Genomic DNA, 6511 nt, shown 5'->3' with positions numbered 1-6511 from the left:
GCTACTTTCACCCTTATCTTGCAGGTCACTGAAATGAATATTAAATGCTTGTTCAGTGCGTTTGAGCAATTGACCTTGACAATCGTTGCACCATATGCACCTGCAAATGTTTACTATCGAAAGCTCGACACATTATAGGCTTAAGACTTTTAGGTTCCAAAACGTTCAAATTAGAATAAAGTACATTTAAGGACGTTATACGTTATAAAAAACGTTGTTTAGGATTTTGTTTTATATATTACAGAAAATGACATTTTCGTACATTTGATTACCAGTATATTTTAACAATGTTAGCTATTGTGCACTTCGAAACATCTTTTAATACAACAATATTTTAGTTTTAAGCTAACAGTTTTAAGCTAACATCTTTTAAACAAAATAAAATATTAATAGAACTTTCCTTACCTGGAGTTGTTATTCAAATCTGGTACAAGTACCATTGCCAAAGGGGGCCAAGGAGGCGGGCGCTACCCGTAGGCTATACCTGCACCCCAGACTGGTAGTATATATTAATATTGCGCAAATAATGTGAAATTAACCTTTTCAGTATAACTCCCTTAAATAAAATGTATCCACCCTTCGATTGTGTCCCCAAGAAATTAAATCTGGTATTGTAACTGGTGGTATAGCATATCATAGCCAGTTTAGAACTACAATGAACCTAATATGTTTATTTCACTTATTTATTATTTTTAATTTTCCTTTTTTTAAAATCAAATGCACTTCACTTTCCTAGAATAACACTAAGGGAGAAAATAATACCTATATGAGGAAGAACATACCGCGTAGAGGGAGCCTTGTTATTCCATTGTTCAAAACTGTTTGACTATGAGAGGTTAAATCAATATTTCGTGCGTTGATATATTTATATATAAACGGCAACTTAGAGTATAGATTCTGAACGCGGGGAGACTCCGTCCCGACTTCGAAAAAAAATATGCAGGCGTCGCCCAGTTCCTAAAAAAAAAATACAATGGAGAAACATAGGAAGGGGGAACAAGCGTGAAGTCATGCTGCTACCTACCGTCCTCCTACCGTTTCAGATCCACTTTTACCCCTTTTTATGACCCCCAAATAAGAACATTTTAGATGGTTTAAAATTCTTGTATTTTTGATCATAGCAACTTGACCTGTAAAGAAGACACAAAATTTCTCCATTAACTGTACAGGAACGAAATAGGATCATCCTTAAGAATCTGAAGTTTCGACATAACACTCCATTTGTGATGTGTGTCACTGCATTATATCACTGCGTGGTAGCGATTTGTGTTCATGCAAACCAAAATGTGCGTACACCAACACAATACAAAACTGAAAAAAGCTATTTATTAATGCTTATTTTCATTACCGCAAACTAAACGCAAATATTATGTTGTGTCGAGCTCGAGAACCGCTAGTGAATGAGGGCTCAGAGCGCTTAAAAAAATTGATTTACACAATAATTTTATACTCTGAGTCCAGGAAATGAACACCAATAGGCTTACATACATTTCAGTTTCTTACTGGTAAATAGTTATCCGGACATTCGGTATCCAGTTCTCAAACAAGCCAAAAAATTCGCTATAGTAGATTAATTCAACGACGGTACTAAGAAAGAGCTGTTTCAAAGAAACAATACAGAGTAATTTTTGAAAAGGCGGTAGATGAGCCTCCGTAGGAATGCCTCCGTCTGTCTTTATTCGTGAAGACAATAAATCAAGCTATTTTTGTACTAGTATTACCATTTCTTCTATCTACTACATAATATTACGCAACTCTATCATACAGGGCACAGTGTTTCATTTCAGTATTCCCCCCATTAAATTGATCACTTGTGACTATAAATATCTATATATTAAAATGCTAGGTTTATATGTTTGTGTGCAAAGAACAGTTTATATGTTTGTCTCCAATCCTTTTGACAATGAGATCTCGAAAACCACAAGTGCTAGAATCGTGCCATTTTTGCTGGTCGATTCCAAATTTTGTGTAGATTGGCCCAGTTCCAATTGAATATTTAAAAACAGGGCCATTATTTCTTTAATACTTTTTTTACGGTACACTAGAAGTGTTGACATTTTAAAAAATAACACATTCTTCAAGTTATACACTCAAACACAACATGTTTGTATACAGTGGTTGTATATTTCTCAGGCGTTTGTTTCATGACCTTTGATAATGAAAATCGAAGAAAACTATTTCTCGAGTGATGGAGATTCTTTAATATTTAGAATGTTTTGCTAATGAACACCATATATCAGTGGCATTGTTATAAATTGTGTATGTAATGTATTTGCTTATTACATACTGCATGCAAGAAGAAAGAACGCACTGATCATACATGAATTAGAAATTCCAACCAGAAGTAGGCTCAATCTTGCAATCGGTGCGAGATATTGAAAAAATAATTTTAAAAGTCTCTCCTTTGTGGTACCCCTTGCCGATTTTTATCAAGACGTCTTTCATTTGTGTCTATAAGGGAACATGTACAGATGTTGTGAGGAATGAAAAGGAAATTCATGCTCATATGTGAATGATGCGCTGTGTAGAGAGTGCAGGTTAAGCGAGTCTAATTAAAATAAATCCAGGTTCTGAAAATCTATTGATAATAAGGAAGGTAATTGTATTCGAAACAACTAGAGATTTAGAGAAGAGTGAATATTGAATCGAAGGAAAAACATGTTTTTAAGCGTAACTATTAATAATAATAATAATATTAATAATAAAGTACCGTTATAACAAAAATCCCAACTGGGTTTTGATGAAAGTTCAAACTGGATTTAAGTAGAAGCTTGATGAAAACGGAAGCCAATTTTGATTGAAAACTAAACCGATTTTAAGATCTAAGACATGTAGATTCTCAAGGAACCAATACCGGATTCGGTAAACATCGCAATGGGTTTAGTAAAAAACTAAAACTCAAAACTGTTCTGGAAAACACATAAAATTATCTGTGGAAAAGAAATGGGTTCCGGAGAACAACGAAAAATATTCTGGTCAGAAATAGAACCAGTTTTGGAAAAACTGATACAGGTTTTGATGAAAAACTGAACCGGCTTTGAAGAAAACCGAAATCGGTTTCAGTAGAAAAACCGTACCGGTTTTTGAAGAATACAAGAACCAGTTTTGGAGAAAACCGAAACCGGTTACGATGAAAACCGAGCCGGAAATGAAGAAAACTGAAACCGGGTCCTGAAGAAAACCGATACCGGTCTTTTGGAGAAAACCAGTTTCGGTGAAAACCGGTCTTTTGAAAATTTTGAAAAACCGGTCTTGGTGTTTCTAAAAAACAGAAACCGAAAAACCGGTTTCTGTTCCTACCACTAGTATATAGTGTATGTGCGTGTCGTCTTTTTAAGCGTATGAGTAATTGTATGTTTATCTGTTTATTTATATATTTATTTATTTATGTGTATTTATATATATTTATAATATTATTTCATTATTTATGCCAATTATTTGTTACTTTAGATTAGTTGTGGTAAGATCGTCCTTTTGATGTGTGTGTGTAATTTACAACAGATAGTGGATTGGCTGCTGGTGGATTGGCTGCTGCCAGGAGCCAATCAGAAGCAAGATATCTCAGCTCTTGTGTGTATATAAGACTGCACGTTTCTCATGTATCTCATAGTGTCTGATGAAGCAAAAATGTTAGTTGGCGAAACTATAACACGTATGTAATATTTTTTATGTGAATATATTGTTTTGCTCAGCAAATATTTTGTTTGTGTTTAAGTATATACAAAGCAAAGCTTCTACTTGTGGAAAATATTACATGTGTAAGGATAAAATAGTATTGTAACGCCGCTAGTGGCGCATCGAGCCGGAAGCTTCATATCGTGTGGAATGAGTTGATAGCCGGTAAATTTGCGATTAAGTTTGGGAGTGAGATGCGTTTTACTAATAAGTAATGTGTCAAATTGTTCCTCGTGTAATAGTTGTTAAAATATGAGTTTATGAGGTAAGTACAAGAGAATGTTGAGAAATAGAAATAAAAGTCATAGTCAAATAACTAGATACATGATCACTATGAAGTTAAATAGTTGTTTCGGGTGGAGACACATGAAAGTGCACGTACGAACCACTGTAAGTGGCATGAAAATCGAGGTGAAGAATTTTGCGAGCTGAGTGCTGAACGTGTTTTAATATTAATGGTTGTGCAAAAGACGAACGTTTTGAAGTGTGTGGGTGACAAATGCTAATAGTTTATGCATATAAAGAAATTGATTAGTCTTACGAAATCTCACCTTTTCGATTTTGAACATAATGAGTCAATTGTGGTACTACAAGTTTCGGCCTGAATTCTTCTGGAGCAAGCCGAGACTTGCACTTGTAGCTGTATGTCGGAGGCGGGAATTGATACCAAGTGTTGCAGATTCGGACAGTTTACATAGGACAAGTTGGAAACATGGTGGCGTCTGCCGTAGCTGGAGCACGAGAAGTTCCTAAAAACTGTAAAAGTTTGGCTGAAGTAGGTATATTTAGAAATGATAACGTGCCTGGTTGTGAATTGAAGTGCAGTTCTTTAAATAGAAATATTAAACTTTCGGATATTTGCAACAAAGACAACGATATTGAACAATCAAAATGTAGATATTGTATAGCAGCAATTAGTAACCAGAAAACAAATGAGGATCAATCGTGCTTGGGTGAATCATCTGAAAATAAACTAATAAGTGAGCTGATTGAAGAAATACATTCTCTACGCAAGATTATTTCATTGCTGACAAACGATAAATGTGCAGGTGTGTCGAACCAACATTATCAAAAAAAATCTGAAGATGTACTCCTTCGTACAAGGGAGTGCAGTCCGCTATGGAGTGAAGTGGTAGCAGACTCAAGAAAGCAAAGTAGTTGCAAAACAAATACTCAGCAGTCTACAAATGTCCAGCTGTTACAAATGCAAGTGCCCAGCAGTTACCGGTACAAAACGAGTAACAACAAACAAACATGTATAAAGAACCAAGAAGTATCAAAAAATATCCTCCCTAAACACAAGGAAATTAACTCTCACAAAAAATGCATCAGTAATTTCAGACTGCACAGTGTTTCACGAGAAGTACCGACGCAAAACAGATTCGCAGCTCTGGAAGATGTATCAGGAGAAAAAAGTTATGTAACCACACCATCTCGGTGTGCTTATCAAGTGAATAGCAACAAATCAAACTGTTGTTCGACTGACAGCAAAAGCAGTGCAAGTGTAAATTTAACCGTTAGATCTATTGGTTTAAGATCAAAAAGTGTATGTAACATACCTGTAGCTAAGTAGTGAAAGGGAAGAAAGAAACGAAGTAAATGAAGTGTTTATTGCTAACAGTGTAAGAAGAAGTGCAAGGAAGGAAACATTTAAAAATGCTACAGTTGAAATGCCAAATGAGAGTAAAGAGAGCAATAGTTTAGTTGTGAAAAATGTACGTGCTGAAACGAGTACTGGTAGTGCGTGTAGTGATATGAGAAAGTCAAATGAAAATATAATGAGTGAAATGAAAATGGGCTCTGACAATAAAGGGGGTAATTCAATTGTAAAATTAAAGTGTAGTGGTATCACACTGAACTTTTCTTCCAAGTCGCTTGATCCTGCTGCAAGTTCTGTAGAAGGATCCGATTTAAGGTATGTTAAAAGTCCTATTACAATTTTAGCTGATAGTCATGGTCGAAACATTGCTCAAATGTTAAGCAATACGCTGAATGACAGTTACACAATTTTCAGTTTAGTAAAACCTGGAGCTCCAATGAAGGAAGTACTAAAGGATCCTTCAATTAATAGTCTCTACTCAAAAACAACGGGAACATTAATTATAATGGGGGGAGCTAATGATGTATATTCAAATAGAAGTGAAAATTCTGTCTCAGTTTTAATCAGTGCTCTGTCATTACTCAAAGATAAAGTTTGTAATATAGTTGTAATAGGCATTCCAATTAGATATGATCTAATCGAAAGCTCGTGCGTAAATGAGTTAATTAAATCAACGAATAGAAAATTCGAAAAAATATGTAAAGGTCAGCCTAATGTAACCTTTGTTGACCTCTCAAATCTAGGAAGAAACTGTTTCACCAAGCATGGAATGCACTTAAATAAGATAGGTAAGAAACAGGTAAGCCAGCTACTGGCAAAGTATATCCACAACAAGAAGAAGATATGCCATGCTATTCCAGCAACATGGAAAGTTCCAACAAATAACAACAGTCTTTGGTTAGCGAGTAATAGTGTAGAAGATGAACCAAAAGCTAGCAATATTGTAAGTACAAACAGGAAAACAAGCATTAGCACACCTTCTAGGTCATGTAACAGTAAGTTTTCGCAAAAGTCAATCGACGAAACGATCTGTTCTGGAGTAGTAAATGGAAGACAAAATTATACCATACTATCTAATGAAGAAGATATCAGTGTAGAATCGAATATTGCAAATAGGGGTGCTTCAAATGACATTGTTTCTCCTCAAGAAATTATATCACATCAGGACAATATACATAGGAAATCAAAAAGACAAAGAAAGCCTCCAACACATCGTCCGGATTATTTTTTATGGTA

This window comes from Thermobia domestica, chromosome 18, assembly GCF_964235325.1.
Source record: "Thermobia domestica chromosome 18, izTheDome1.hap1.1, whole genome shotgun sequence".
Classification (NCBI taxonomy): domain Eukaryota; kingdom Metazoa; phylum Arthropoda; class Insecta; order Zygentoma; family Lepismatidae; genus Thermobia; species Thermobia domestica.
Note: the sequence above shows the minus strand (reverse complement) of the source record.